Source organism: Ostrea edulis, chromosome 8 (genome assembly GCF_947568905.1).
Source record: "Ostrea edulis chromosome 8, xbOstEdul1.1, whole genome shotgun sequence".
Taxonomy (NCBI): Eukaryota; Metazoa; Mollusca; class Bivalvia; order Ostreida; family Ostreidae; genus Ostrea; species Ostrea edulis.
Window position 1 is genome coordinate 8,091,280 of NC_079171.1, and position 16,588 is coordinate 8,107,867.

Here is a 16,588-nt window from a genome sequence, read left to right on the forward strand (position 1 = left end):
TTTATCAGATGTCGACTTTTAGAATAACTCTATTGCTTTAAACCTAGAAAATCTGCATAGACAATTTGGTCTATCCCAATTACAATTGGCATAGACCAGTGTCATTTGACATAGATTCGGTCTATGGTTAATTTCGAACACTGTTTCCCTAGCTTAAAATACTCATGAACTATTGAGATATTTGCCTACTATTACATATTAATAAAAAACACTTTATTTTGTTCTCACTAGATAGTGACGATTGAACTAAGGAAAATTTAAAATGCTGAAATTAAAAGGAAGAAAAAAGGTTAGTAATTGAATTCAATGAACATGTCTTGTGTTATAATATATATAGAACCTGTTCAGTTTTGGTGTTACCTTTGCTGAGTTTTTCAAATTGATACATTTTATTTGCCTGCATTACTAAAGTTGCATTTGATATATATAGGAGGTAGTATTGCACTACACAATCGGGGGGCGGGGCAAGGAATTGCAAATTAATTACTTGTGAAAGTAGAAACAGACGTTAGATGATCTTAAGTTTATGTAAACAAATGTATCTAGATAGATAATGCATTCTTTACATTTTTTTCTGCATAAGAAAGTATCGTTAGGTTTTAAACCCAATATATTCAGAAAAGTTTACCGACATTTCTTATATTTTCATCATTATTCAACAGAAATTCAAGCCGAAAACAAGAAGAAATAAAGAAGCAATAATAGACTCAAACCAGCAATCTTTGCAAATGCAAGAATGTAGAATCCAGCAGTAATTACGTGCCCGAGTCCTGCAGTTCGAATGTTCCAGTACTCGTCGGGAACACTTCTGGACCTAGCAGTATGCTTAAGACTACTACATCAATCAGCAACACACCTGTACCAGTCAGCAACTTGAAAGAACCCTGCTATACTCGTGTGTCTGTGCCATACAATAACTCAGTTGTACTTAATGGTCAAGATGTGTTAACCTCTGTCAGGAACACCCCAGTGCCTTGCAGTTAAAATAAGCCTGTGCCAGTAAGCAACTCGAAAGAACCCTACTGTCATCCTTGTGTGCTTGTGCCAAATAACAAAATTTCGAATATAATTCTTTGAGATTTATTTTTAATCAACTGCTCTAATAATGATGACTGTGCTATTCAAAATCTCAACACTCTTAGCCTATGGTCTTTTCTCAAAGATTCAGTGTTTGATGATTTGTGGATTCAAAGGAGAGTATATATATATATATTATTTGCTGTGGTTCGGAATTACCATAGTGCTTAACAGTAATCTTATTACAGTTTATTTCTAGTCATCATGATCTATTGTTTTAAAATATTAATTAAGCTCTGATTTTAATTGTATAATTTCATTTTGATTATGTTTATAACCTAAATTCAAATCTTTGTCAGAAATAAATCTGTTATGTTATTTTGCTTTTTACATATCTATACACATGGGGGTGGGGTCGGGGGGATGGATGCACATCGATGGGCTGATATAATTTTTTATCTTTCTATTTCAAATTGGTATAATTGTCAATTTGTGAAATATTACATGATAACTGTTGTAAGTTTCATATAATGTCCAAAAATTGTTACAGATATAGCACCCCCTTGTAATTAACCTTTAACAAATTTACTCTATGGGACATAAAGTTAAACTGACAAATCATTGGAAAAAATTCAACTCTACTCCATGAAGTGTATTTAAATTTTAATATCACATGTATAATGTGTCTATTTTTTATCATTTTAAATTTTTTTTTGCATCCTTAGGATTATTATGAATTTGTGTTAATTACTTATTGAACTACATATTACATATATTATGTATAAACATTAGAAATATTTAAAACTACTGTACATCTGTACAATATCCTTTGTTAGTTATGTGATTATTATTAATGTACTTGTCAACTGATGAAAATTTTAAGCTGTTACACAGGCATAATTATGTATTGTTAAATACAGTTCCAATTTTCAAATACCTGTCAGTTATTGTGTTCATTATTTTTTCAATCTTGTATTCCGTTATAGGAGTTGCTAAATATGCAGGTCACAACTAGACTCCTAATGTAATTTTTTTGCCTTGGCTGTTGATGAGGCGTATTTTCGCTAAAGACGTATTTCCTAATTGAGGCGTACTTTCTACAATTGGAGGGTTTTTGTACGGGTGTATTTTCGCTAGAGACGTATTTCCTAGTTGAGGCGTATTTTCTTTTTAAAGGCGTACTTCTTAATCTAGACGTACTAATTTGCATAATTCAAGCTAAATTACGCCAGGAGTACGCCTCAGGTACGCCAGTATTTTCCATAGGATTTGCTGTTAAAAATCTACCAGGACTTTCAGAATTATGGGTACGCCAGGAAATTTTACAAATTACGTGAGCTAATTTTCGTACGGGTACATATTACATATATCTATCTTTCATGATTAAATCATTTTGTACTGATCTAAGATACTGTACTTTTTCAACGTTTATTGAGCCACCTTAAGGTTGATCGATCCTCATGAGATGTCATAGGTATTTTGCAAACATCTTAATAAATTAAACTTAGCACATGGTAGAACTATATCTTTCTAAGGAATTTTATTAACTGGATGATAACAAATCTGGAAAACTATTAATACTGAAAAAGTTTATAATCCCCATAGATAATTAATTATTTATGGTTTAAAAAAATGTTGTCAAGGGCAATAACTCCTTTGCTGGAATTTCCTCTACTGGATGTCTATTATACATCAGTTTCCCTGATATCCACAATTAATCTATACATATTTATGAATTAGCAGTTTTATTTAAATTTGTTGTTAGTTAAATTTTGTCATTTAAACAAGTTTTTATCTATTTTCATTATTCTGTTTAACGAAAATGTGTGATTTTCTGATGTTGATGTATTCTTCTCTTTACGCATGTTAAAAGGTGGCAACATGAAAGGTGAAGATAACAATACAAACTAAATAATAGGGCAAACACGGACCCCTGGCCATAGACATACACATTTTCTTTGGTTATTAAGTAAATTAAACTGTATTGAGTGGAAATTAATGTTTTCCCACTTTTAACCATCAATATTAATAAGTCACATGGGAATGGAGCTACCTTAAAAGGATTACCCTACATATTCCCACGAATAAATTTGATCCCTTATTGTGACCCCAAACTTGAGGACATGAGAACTATGACTTGAACGATCTTCAGTGTACTTTATCATTTCTTTATGTCATAAAGCTTTCATGTAAATTTCCCATTTTACTGACCCGGTGGTTCCTGCAAAGATAATTTTAAAAGGTTTACCCTATGTAATCGAATGTGAAACTTTGATGCCCTAACATTACCCCACCCTACCCTCTGGAGCCATGACTTCAAAAAGTTCGAATCATCTACACTATATCAGGAAGCTTTCACATGAAAATTTCAACTTTTCTCATCCAGCGATTCTTGAGAGGATTTTTAAAGTTGTGCTTTAAATATTTGCATGAAGAACTTTGATCCCCTATTGTGGTCCCAACATACCCTTCGGGGTCAATGATTTTAACAAACTTGAATCTGCATTATGTCGCGAAGTTTACAAGTCAATTTCAACTTGTGTGTCCAATACTTCTTAGAAAGACTTTTAAATGACCTCACCATACTTTTGCCTTTTCGTGATTATCTCCCCTTTCCTGGGGAGTTGGCTCTTTATTTGAACAATTTGAATGCCCTTCACCCAAGGATAATCTGTACCAAGATTGCTTGAAATTAACCCACTGGTTCTAAAGAAGATGAAAATGTAAAAGTGAGCTTACGGACAGACAGATGGGCAGACAAAACGTGATAAGAAAAACTGACAAATAAACATACTATCCAAGTAAACAATCGACACGCTCTAAACCACTCGATGAAGGATCTAATCAACCCAAAACGAATTTAAAATATAAGCATATGGATACATATTCTATATATAAAATATCGAAGGATTACTATCGTTAATTATGAAAGTGAGGCTTCATACATATTTAACATTAATCAGGAATTTTTGCATGGATTAGCATATTTTTCGGAGGAATGCTGATTTGAGAAAACAATTGGATCATCCTGTCCCTACAATATGCACATCTGCAAATGGCAATGAAGTCTTGTTAAAAAAAGTTTCAAAATTATTGGATAAGCCATATAGGAGCAGAAGTGTTCACACGCCTTTTTTTTTATATCACCCACCCCTCTTATATCCACTATAACTTTTACGGAAATAATTGTATCATCCCTTGCACAATATGCACATGCACATATGGCAATGAAGCATTTTACAAAGTTTCAAGTCTATCCAATAAGCCATATAGGTAAAGAAGCGTTCACAACATTTTGTGACAGACAGTCGGACGGATAAAAAGGACAAAAACAATAAATATGTCTCTACTGAAATAGAGGAGGGATACATATGAGTGATTTAATGGACTGTGAAAGGGTCCGGTAATGATACACCAAAATAAGTCAAGAAACCCCTTATGTCAGTTATACAAATTTCTTCTTTTCTTTCTCAGTGGTTCGCAAGTAAAATATTTATAGAGGACTCCATCCTATCTTTTACGTTTTCTTGAATCTGCCCTTTGAAGGGTTGGGTCCCCTCATTTGATTAATTTTGAAGGTTTTTACGTAAGGATGCTTTGTATTAAGTGTTGTTGGAATTGGACTAAGTGTTACTAAAGAAGTTGAAAATATGTAAAGTTTACAGACGGACAGACAGACAACAGACAAGGAATAATCAGTGCTTATAGACTAGGTGAGCTAAAAAGAGAAGACAAAAATTACCAGCTCGATACAAAACACCATCCCTAAAAATGGATCGGTTGGTAAGGTATCCTGGCCACTTCTGCTTTTAAGAGACAGGAAATGATCCTGCAGTCATTGTCTCACCATCGTTTGAAGCCCAGAAAGCTGAAAAACCAAGGTGGCAATGAGTGCTGGAATGACCAGAAATCAGACAGGAAAGTAAAATTTTGTTCAGTGTATTTTTCAAGACAAGTTTGGTAAGCCAGCTTGTTGTCTGTTTCATGACAACATGTAAACCGGAGACTCACAGGCCTCATCGGTCACCTGAGTATAGGCCAATATGAAAACATGAGTTATCTTCCCTTGATCCGAAAGGTAGTGCGCTTGCATAACAGTAGTTCAAGACTTCCTGGTAGTATATTCGAGAAGCGTCATTATCAACGGTGCAGAAGGCCGCAAAGATATTACTGAATAATTTTACAGCAACCAAGCTAACAAATATATTAACGTTAATAAAAAATCACAATGCATATGTTTCCTTCATACACGTAAAAATAACCAACTTTGCAAAAAAGAATAAAAGAAATAAATGTTGTAAATAGAGGACATCCCTTTCCCATTAGAATGTTCTATCGTTAAAGTGATGCAATTTCCTACGACGGGCCTGTCCCGAGACGCAATTAGATTATTCTAACTACCCCCCTCCAGGATTTCACGTGTTTTATGACTGAAATTAGTATATATCACAATATATAGCATACATTTCCTGAGGATTTTTACCCCATGTTTTAATGCAGTCAGATTTATAATAAAATATCAGATGTTACTTGTTCAATATTAATGTAGTACATTCAGCGATGAAAGTTATGCCACGATGTACATCTAGGTATGTCGGACTGACACCACTGCATTCTGAAAATGTCCACCTCCTTCGATTGGCAAGTAAAATTTAACCAAGCCTGTACTAAGTTGTAAATGAGAGGCCACTGACAGATTTCCAGCTCTCTGTCCACAAACTTTATACAGTTTCAAATACAAGTAGAACCATAAAGAAATTCATTGTCACAAACCATCTTTAAAGTGACATTTACACATGCAATGTTTTGAAAATAAAATAACTATAGTCGAACCCCCTGGATTTATAGCAATACATTAAATAAGTTGGGAAAAGTATGTACCTGTAAATACAGCCATTTGGGTAAAATATCAATTTTGGAGTTGTACTCGAATTATTTTGTAAATTTGTGGCGAAAAGGGGGATCTATATCTGCCATTGCAATTTCTGTTATGACACTATATGTACCTATACATAATCAAGTACATTTGAAGGGGGCTAAAACGACTAAAAGAGGGAATTAGATAGAGACGTCAAAGACATTCTATTGGGGGTTAAACTTACCTATCCCCCAGAGAGTACATTTGGACTATACCCCCCCCCCCCCCCCCCACGGGATCACACATGTCTATGAAAATAATTTATATCAATCGAGCAATATTGAACAAAAGTAATGCTTTTTTTAATTTATTTAATTACCTATTTCAGTGCATTTTAAACATATCAGTTGATATTAACCATCCAATCTTCATGTTGCACATGTGCAAATGATTTCCACACAGAATAATTTGGAGAAAGTTACCCAAAATTGCAATCTGGTTTATTTTTGAAAGAGTTGATTGGTAGTGGTGGGATAATTTTAGCCCTGGTAAAACAGTGAGAACACTGATTTCCTAATTTATATTTTCAAAAATTCATTTTAGAAGGGGGGAGGAGGTACCATGATATGCAAGATCAATGCACGTGACGTGTCGATCCTAGTAAAAACCCCAAATTTGAGTTGATGAGTTGCCATCATCTTTTGAGCAATATGATTATGTCAGTCGTTATTGGAGACATATGTAAACAAATGAATGCCGTCGTGATTTCCTATTCAATTTTCAAAATTCCCCAGACCCCGAAAAATCACACCCAACTCGATCAAGAAATTCTTTGTTGTTTCCATTAACATTTTCTTACTCTCTCGTACAAATGATTTCAACTGTTTTTGATTTTAAACAGCATTTATACTAATAATGCTATATTAATATAACTCTTAAAATATATGAGCAGTCTGATTGTGTAACTACATGTACCCGGAAATATTCACACTAAATGTAAGAATACAAAGAGAGATAACTCACGTTTTAGGAAAGGCCTATTAGTTAAAGGTATGACTAAGACTAAGAAATCTACAACAATGTTCCTACATTAACCCTGCCCTAGATCTTGAACCTTACAGAGGAGCATTGAATTATTGACTCACACCTGATGTGTAACCTATGGTTGTGAGATTTACAATTTTTGGTATACTGTACATTTTTTGTTTTTCCTATATGCATTTGTCGGTAGTAAGGGTACTTTGATATGTGAAAGACAATAAATCACAAAGATTATTCAGGTCCCACTCTGATACCCAAATCCTTACCCCAGAATCTTGAAATTTATAATTGTGGTGTCCATCGATAACATTAAAGAAGATGATATTCAATGTTTTACACATATACACTACATGCCAAGTTTGGTCCCTCCTAGAATAAACTACCCATTCCCCTACACGTACATCTTTCGTTCCAAAACAAAAACTGTAAAATAACTTAATCCTTACTTGAAAACTGAAATCAGTTAAAGCTGAAACATGATCAAGAGTGACCCATAAAGAAACTACACAATAACGGTTTAATACTTGATAGAAAAATAAAAATAGAAACAGGAACCCCCAAATGGACTGACAAACGTACACATTGCTGTTCATAATACGATCCGTCCTAAGACGGGTGTATAAAAATGTTCAATTGTAGGTGGACGATGCACGACAACGGACGCAGAACAATACCAATAGGTCACTCGAGTGACTCAGGTGACCTAAAATGCATTCCTAGAGAGTCATGTAGTACTACATGAAATCTACTATTAAATGTTTAGTTCTATGCAGATAATTAATGTAAAGGCAATATATGCAGTTATAGCTAATGTCTTAATGTGACTAGTGACGAGACTAAAAGCATTCAAACAGCATCATCTGAAATTACATAACTAGCAAGTGCTATATTACAATTCATATTGTCTAAGGCAGGTAACTGTAATATCTGCCTTCATGCTCTGTAGAGTCTCAACTTATTACTAGAAAAATGAATACTCCTCTGACTCTTCATGTGGGAAATAATGACTACAAATGATTGGTACACCCCAGGAAAACCACAGCAATGTTTATTGAAGTGTCCAGCCTCCACCAGCAGGTCATGATGGGCCGAGACAAATTCTTCTCCGCACTAACACTCCTCCTTCACACAAGTCCCTGAAATTCCAATAATATTGTTAAAACTGAGAAAATAAATGTGCATCCAGCATTATCGGAAGCAATTTTCATCAAGTAGGACGTTAAACAATATACAAATCAACCAACCAACTTTATTATTTGCTGATAGTTAACATGGCTAATAGGATAACATATTTGTTACCGTTAGTTTGATAACAAATGTTTGAAGTCTAACATCTTCCAATGAAAACCCCGCTAAGTGACCAGGAAATAGAATTAATCTAACCCTGTACCTGATCAGCTGAGAATGAGAACTTGTTCCATTCTTGTATTTCAGAGAGGTTATTTCCAGCTATCCCAGAGAAGACGATCAAAAAAAGTTTCCAGAGGAACAACACCTTTTATCAAACACCGTGACACAATATGTCCTTCCTATTATTCACTGCTACTTTTTCGACAAACTTCTCTGATCGGGCGTACAGTGCGCTGTACTCTACTGATAATGTACCAGACAGCTTCAATCAATGTTCATGTGTAAGGGTAGGTGCCGTCCTCCACACCAGTCTCTAAGTAGATAACATCCTACATAACAGGAATGAATGGTATAAAACACATCACGAAGAATCTCAGTACAAACAGAAAATAAACAAGACATAATATCGACAGAATCACGAGCCCGAGACAAAAACATAGACATCCCGAGCATTATTCAAATTGTTCAGATCAAGATCATGAGCTCTTCAATCATTCTTAGATATTAAGGATACATGTGACATTTCTGATATTTTCTCTCAAATCATTTTTTCATCTCCTTAATATGAAGAGTTCTTGTGTGAGTTTCAAAAGATGTTGAAATTTTATATTGTAGTAAAACTACCATTTTTTGTGTATTGGTCGGGTAGCTAAATAGTTAAATCACATAACTAGTAATGTAAGGGTCCCAAGTTCGATACCCGAATGTTTAAAAGATTGTTCACACATTCTTATCCACAGTAATAACCATTAAAATTTATACAACTTACTGTAATACAGTATAAACAAACGTGACCCCACCTTAAACCCGAGAGTCGTGTTATGACCAAACTTATTATCCAACGTTGAACCTGTCGTGAGATTTATGCTGTGACCTTGTAACCAAATATTGGACCCGAGATTTATATTGTGAACTAACTAGTGACTCAATGTGAACCCGAGAGTCATGTTGTGAACAAACTTGTAATCCCACCTTGAACTCGAAAGTAATGTTGTGAACAAACTTGTGACTCAACCTTCAACCCGAGTCATGTTGTGAACAACCTTGTAATCCAACATTGAACCCGTGAACCATGTTGTGAACAAATTTGTAATCCCACCTTGAACTCGAAAGTAATGTTGTGAACAAACCTGTGACTCAACCTTCAACCCGAGTCATGTTGTGAACAACCTTGAAATCCAACATTGAACCCGTGAGCCATGCTGTGAACAAATTTGTAATTCCACCTTGAACCCGAGGGTCGTGTTGTGAACAAAATCTACGTTCGACTGGAGAGTCATGTTGTGAAAGAACTTATTATCTCACTTTCCCTCTGTAAAATAAATTTAAATTCGTGGTTCCTTTGCAACCTTCTGGTGACCTCATCCTGACCTCAGCAGTCATGGTATGAACAAAGATGAATATATACTTCACGAGGATAAGTACATATTAATTCAACTTTCGTCATTAAGTTTGTATCCCCAGTATGAAAACATTATCTACACTACATCAGCAGGGGTTGCGGGCATTATACTAAATGAATTATATATCATTGAAGGATTTCAAAAACATTTTAATTCATTTTCTTTTAATACATTTCTATATATAAAAGTTTAAGACCTCTATGCTGGCCCATTGTAATGGGTGGTGGTGTACGTGTACCGATATAAATTCAAAGCTTCCTCATGTCCTTCATTCTAGTCAGAGACCACAATGTCAAACAATTTTTAAAGCTTTATATCCCTGACGAATTTGGTTCCATTTTTTGACATTCTAGTTTTCCTTTTAGCTGTTACAAGTTTTTTGTCATTTCGAATTTCCAATTTCGGCTTGAGCATCACTGAAGAGACATTATTTGTCAAAACGTGCATCTGGTGCATCAAAGTTGGTACCTGGTACCATATAAGTTTTACATCCAATAACAAATTGTACCCTTATGGATCTTGAGAAGTAGATTTTTAACAGCATCAATTTTATTGAAAAAATTGAATCCTTTTTGTCACATCATCTTGACCCCATCTTACACAATCAGATGCGGATCTAGAGCAATTTCTGTGTAAACGAGGGGTTATTTAATTGTATTTGAAATGAGGACGATTATCATTGCTTTAGTGTGGAATCGAATACATGTATATGATTTTAATTGTATTCCCTTGCAGAAAAATCATTCATGAATTGATTTATGTAAGTTTTCGAACGATTCACATAAAATATAAGCTGAAATAAATTCAAACCGAAGCATGACTGACTTTATGAAGGCTTGGTCAGAAACGAGGGAGGATAGGAAAGACCGAATATAAATAAACCCCTCGATTCCACAGAAATTATATATCTAGACCTTTCGGTTGAATATTTTGTTTTATTTTATTTTATTCCATTTCTGGGTTTTCATTCCCACCCTTTATATGTGTGGAAAAGGTAATAATAAAAAAAAAGAAGGGGGTGTACCCTCCCCTAACTATATTATCTGGATCCGCCACGGTCGTATTTGGACGTCATGCCTACATGTGATCACCAGACTCGCGAGACGGAATGTAAGGCTAGGCCTATATCGTCAATACAACTCTATATAAATAACCAGAGAAATCAATAGTACTTAGTGGTACTGTACCCGACAGTCATTTTCGGTACATACCTCCAAATATCCCTAAAATAAGCTTTCCTTCAGATTCGGCATCCATTATCGTTTTCACAACAAGTGTCTTCTGCTTCGTACAGAAAGACAACTCATGTCGATTTTTTATGGTATGAAATGAGCATGATCGCTGCCCCATTGACATTGCGAAAGCATTTCAAAATCAAAGTACTGACAGTACTAAAACTTAACTCAGGTTAACTTGAATAAGAGTCCATAGATAGTTTATTAAATCCAAAAGAAGCATGTATATGTGGTTTAAGAATGCAGTTTACAAAATTGAATTAAGACCATGTGTTTTAAATGAGCACATTTGTTTTCTCAAGAGAATAGAGGAACATGAGACTCATATTGATACACTGTTTTCCTCTTGAGCTTAAATCGGGAATATCTAAGAACTTTGAGAATGATCACCTTGTACAATGGAAAATGACATTGGAGTCTGTGGCTTTTCCATTTCGAACTATCCCTATTTTATAGCATGTTGTGACACTCAAAACTGAGATATTAAACTCAGAAGGAACATACTATTTTTCTTATTTCAGATCAATGTAACAAACTTTTTTTTGTTTCATGATCTAATCACCTGATAAGTGGGATTTTATTGTGTACCGGTATTTATGGAATGGAGAAATAAATATCATATTTATATACTGTTTTTCAAAATACCTTTCAAATGAGTCACTTACCATGTGTTCAAAATATTCTTACATGGATTTTTAATCTCCAGCTTATTCTCGCGCTTCAGATTCTCTCGCGCTCTGTCATGTTATTCCAAAACGGACTATAATAGATTCATCAATTTCTCAAACGATCTCAAATATATACCTCATAGAGTTGAAATAGTTCTCAAATTCTTATCATATGTCATGCAATACAAAAAAATCGCTTATTCTCAATCATAAAATCCTACACCTTGAAAAATCATTCATGGAATTCTCGAGTTTTCAGAGGATATCTTGATTCAGATAGAGTGTATTAGTCGTGCTTGTTCCTGTACATATTTTTTCAACTTGTTTGAAATATACATGTAATGTCAACTTTTCAATCATATGATATTCCAGTCATGAAATCTCAATAAAGATTTATCAAATTCTCAAAAGTTCCCATATGTTCAAATAATTTCCATCTAATTTCATCATTAAGATATGTATCATGTTCATAGATTTGCAAATACATAATGTTCATAAAATATTCTAAAGTATAGTGTTCAAGTTCTCAAAATATTTTGATTCAGTCAAAGCATACTGTATTTCAGTGGGTCGTGTTCCTGGCTTTCTGTAAATCTTTATTCTATTTTCACTCATATATAATATGAAATTCAAAATCATTAGCAATTCTAAATCTTTAAATAAGTCACATCCATATGATCTTAAATTCAAATTATAAAGTTCTCAAATAACATTTGGATATTTTTCATAAGTTTAAAATATTTCCATGCGACGGGTTATTCAATATTTGTCTGAAATTTTGGAATTTCCAATCACGAATACTCAACTAATATAATGTTGGGGTTATGAAAAATTATCTAAAGTAGACTCGATCAGAGTATAAGGTCCCGTGCATATCCGCGCTAGATTGATTGATTGTATCTTGCTTAACGTCTCGCTCGAGAATTTTTCACTCATATGGAGACGTCACCAAGACCGGTGAAGAGCTTTCGGCCTATGCTCGGCGTTTACGGCCATTGAGCAGTGAGGGTTCTTTAGCGTGCACACCTACTGTGACATGATACATCCGTTTTTAAGGTCATCTCCGAGGACCCGTGACATTCACACCTGATGCCGAGTGTTTGGCGATGGGACTGTCACTACCTGTTTTAACGACTTAGGTCTGTCGCGGCCGGGATTCGAACCCCAGGCCTTCTGCATGCGGGGCCGACGCTCTAACCTCTCGGCAACCGCGGCGATGATCTGCGTTAGAATATGTCCTCAGTATCCTTTGCTTGTCGTAAGAGTGACTAAATGGGGCTGTCCTTCGGATGAGACTGCAAAAACAGAGCAAGTGAGGCACGACAAAGCAAAGGCAGTAAGTGCCGCAGCCCTTCACCGGCAATGGTGACGTCTCCATATGAGTGAAACAATCTCGAGTGGGACATTAACGATGTATGCTACACCAGAGAAATTTGATATGAATGAAAAGTAGAGGATATGTACAACAATATTTTGAGAGTGAAAACTTTCAATTTTACTTTTTTTAGTCAAAAAATGCAGTTTTAGTACAAACCAATCCGAAAGAAAACAAAAATCAAAACACCTCCTGGATTCAAACCCGCGATCTACAGTTCAACAGTCGACGTGCTACTCAGCTAGGCGATGATTTTTTAAACAAATAGACAAATATTGCTGATATCTATATTTTCATCCATGTTTTAAAAGGAAGTCAGCCATTATGACGATGTAGGGTAGCTCTTTAAAATATTCAATCACCAGAGTACCTGTATAAGGAGGATGTAAAACTTAAAACGACTATGCAAAATTAGCTAGAAGCATTTCAACTAATTGCAGCAAATTAATTATAGGATGAACTTTACAAACATCGAGAGAATCTCTTTATTTGGAAACAATAGAGCCGCTTCAAATGAGGCAACAAAAACAAATACAGCATGGATAAAAACAATGTATAAAGTGGACCAGAATTTGACTTCAAACTTTCATTTCCTACTGAAATTTCAACATGCATGAAACAATTTAAATTGCATTTACCTAAATGTAAATATGTATGAGGCAGTGGATCCAGGGCGAAGCCCCCGGGAGCTCCTGGATATTAGAGATTTTATGGGGCTTGAAATATGTCTCCTATTTAGTCATTTGTACTATTTTCTATCATTTAAATAAGGTGAAATTAATAAAATGACCCAATTTTTAAGGGGTTCTGGAAAAAAATTAAGTTCTCCCAATAAAGAAATTTAAGAAATCAAAAGATTTGGTCATTTATTTCTCCGGGAGTAGAAGAAATTATTGCTTCTTTTGTTGTTTAGTACATTTTTCGAAACAAGATGCCGCGATTTACCTTAAATTTGAAAATTTAAGGGGGGCGCGCCGGCTGCGCCCCCTCTAAATCCGCCACTTGGTCCTCGGAGATGACCATGAAACCGGACGCCCCAGATCACAATGGGTGTGGCACGTTAAAGAACCCTCACTGCCCAATGGCAGTATATGCGCCGATCATAGGCCTAAATTTGAAGCCCCTCACCGGTATTAGTGACGTCTCCATATGATTGAAAAATTCTTGAGAAAGACGTTAAGCAAGATACTATCAATCAATCAATCACATTTTAATTGGCACTGAATGACATTTCAGTCACCATTCAGTCGTTTTGTAGTAAATAGTCAGTTACCTTTTATTCATCCTTCAGTTCCATTTAGTGACCACCATGGGTGTCCGGACATTTATTCGTCATGAACAAATGTGTCAAGATAAGACAAAGTACATTTATCCGGGGGGTTGGGGGGTTGGGGGGCTTTTATAAACCATGCAAGACCATCTTTGAGGAACTGTCTTATTTTGGCATCAATGTTAGGGACCACGTCTATCCTTGGTTTATCGTATTTGATTTTGAAGCCCTCTTGCATAAAGTTGAAGGTCAGAGGACAGAAAAGTAGAATGCACCCACGGACACATGCCCATTAGCGTATCCATCTGTAGTAACGTCCCGGCATTTGACAGCCCTCGCTGCATTGTCAATGACAATGGGGACGAATTAGTGAAATAAATGGTGGGCTATATGAAAGAAATTGCTGAAAAAACGAAAGGTTTAGCTAAACATCGTTGGAGTAGGGAATTACTAGAACTTAAAAATAGGGTGATGGAGCTGGCTGCGGAGGAAGAGGATGAACCTCAAAAAATTAGATAGTTATATGGGAAGCTCAATGCGTATGTCACTCAAAATCCCGTGCTAGGATTTAATTCAGCCAAACATGATTTGAATTAAATTAAATCAAAACTGGTCAAACATTTAGGACTCCATTAATCGGAATACTGCTTTATTATAAACTAGAATAACGCTTACGCTTGCATTTCGTCAGAGGAACTGCATTTTTTAGACGTTTCCCACTGCTTGGTCCCCGACACGTCTTATGCGAAATTTTCAAAAGTCTACCAAGTAGAGGAATCGAAAGGCCATTTTTTCTACGAGTGGTTTGACGACGTGTCAAAGTTAGACTACAGAATTACCTCCCTCGTCTGCCTTTTACAGAAGATTAAAGGAGACGTGCATTTCTGACATTGACTATCAGACCTGCCAACATACCTGGGCGGATCACGACATGAAAACGTTTAGGGACTTTTTAGTGTGGTATAATAATTTAGATGTATGACCTTTCGTCACGGCTGTCTAGGGCCTGCAACAATTTTATTTTGATAGAAATATTGATGTATCTAAAATTGCCATGTCCGTCCCGGGAATTGCTAGGAAAATGTCATTTGAAACGGCAACGAGGGAGGGGCGAAATTCATGTTAATGGACCAGAAAAATAAAGATTTATATTACACCATCTAGTCTTACATTGTGTGATCATTTACGACAGAAAGGCCGTCAAGGCGGAAACAAAAATTAGGGGAGGGAAAGTATGTCAGAAAGCCTTGAGGTATGATTGTAATGCTTTATACCTGTGGTGTATAGGACAAAACTTTCCGTGGGGGTGATAGTCAGACGCAGGGCGGAAGACGGCTTCAAACCCGAAGTTTGGGATCAACATATTAAAATGTTTCAATTGATGAAGTTTTTAACTAAATATTAGCAAACAGACATTCGGCATGCCAGAAATGACGGGGGTGAAAATAGGATGGGTTCTTATCCCGCAAATGTATGTTTTCGGTTGGGAAATGCGCCCCGTTTTTTACCGGAAAGGTCGGAAAGGAGTCAAGGAAAAACAGATTTTTGATGGGGTTAGGGATGGGACATTATTTGGTGTGGTGGAAGTAGATATATAGGTACCGAATAAATGGGAGGGTGGGGCGGTCTACAGTCAGTGTCTCCTTATGAATAGTTTAAAGAAATGTTCCCGTTATTTTGTAATAAGGAGGTGGATTTTAAAGACATCGCAAGACACATGCAACAGCACATCGAAAATGAAGGTTAAAGTACACATTTCAGACGTTTCTTGGGGGGGGGGGGTGAAGGGGGAAAAATGTTGCTTACTCCCTTGTTGATGAGGTATTTAGATCAGGGGTTAAAAGTCACGAGGATCTATCAGGAGGTGGAATTTAAAGCGCAGGCGTGTTTTTTTTTTTTAAATTGTAAATGGCATGACCGAAGCGCAGAGAGCAACCCACGCGATACCGGAAATGGAAATTAGTGGCAATACCATGAAATATATCGTTAATCATGGACAAAACAAAACACTGCAACATCGTGTACATTCAGGGGGAGCGCGAAACCTGCCTTGCGGTCAATCAAGATGAATTTAGAAACGCGACGTGTTTAGGGGAATATGTTTATGCATTAGAAATGGCTAAGTCTAAGATCAGGATGAATCTTCCGATACAGTTAGGCTACTTTATTTTACAATACGCCAAGATGAAAAAGTTGGAATTTCATTATACGATTTTTTCAGACGTCCATGTTGATCGCGCGGACTATATGATATTGGAAATTGACACGGATTTCAATTATTTGTGTATTAGCGGGGAAAACATGCGCGACATCATTAAATCCAGCATGTACAAAAGCTACAATCACCACCTGCACAATTTCTGTCGCCACG

The 16,588-nt window shown here is 35.8% G+C and overlaps 2 long non-coding RNA genes across 5 annotated transcripts in view; one reads left to right on the plus strand and one right to left on the minus strand.

Annotated features, from left to right (window-relative positions):
* The window catches only part of LOC125674058 (uncharacterized), a 3,875-nt gene extending 641 nt beyond the window's left edge, over nucleotides 1-3,234 (plus strand). Inside the window, exons 1-2 of the long non-coding RNA XR_008798240.1 lie at nucleotides 1-289; nucleotides 663-3,234. The exon at nucleotides 1-289 is cut by the window's left edge and continues 641 nt beyond it. This is a non-coding gene — a long non-coding RNA (uncharacterized LOC125674058). The remainder of the gene's footprint in view (nucleotides 290-662) is intronic.
* The window catches only part of LOC125672893 (uncharacterized), a 25,199-nt gene extending 16,479 nt beyond the window's left edge, over nucleotides 1-8,720 (minus strand). The window contains exons 1-2 of one of the 4 annotated variants that reach the window (XR_008798222.1): nucleotides 8,307-8,720; nucleotides 4,760-8,052 (exon numbers count right to left, since the gene is read on the minus strand). This is a non-coding gene — a long non-coding RNA (uncharacterized LOC125672893). The remainder of the gene's footprint in view (nucleotides 1-4,759; nucleotides 8,053-8,306) is intronic. The other 3 variants (XR_008798219.1, XR_008798220.1, XR_008798221.1) reach the window with 3 other exon arrangements.
* Between the last annotated feature and the right edge of the window lie 7,868 nt (nucleotides 8,721-16,588).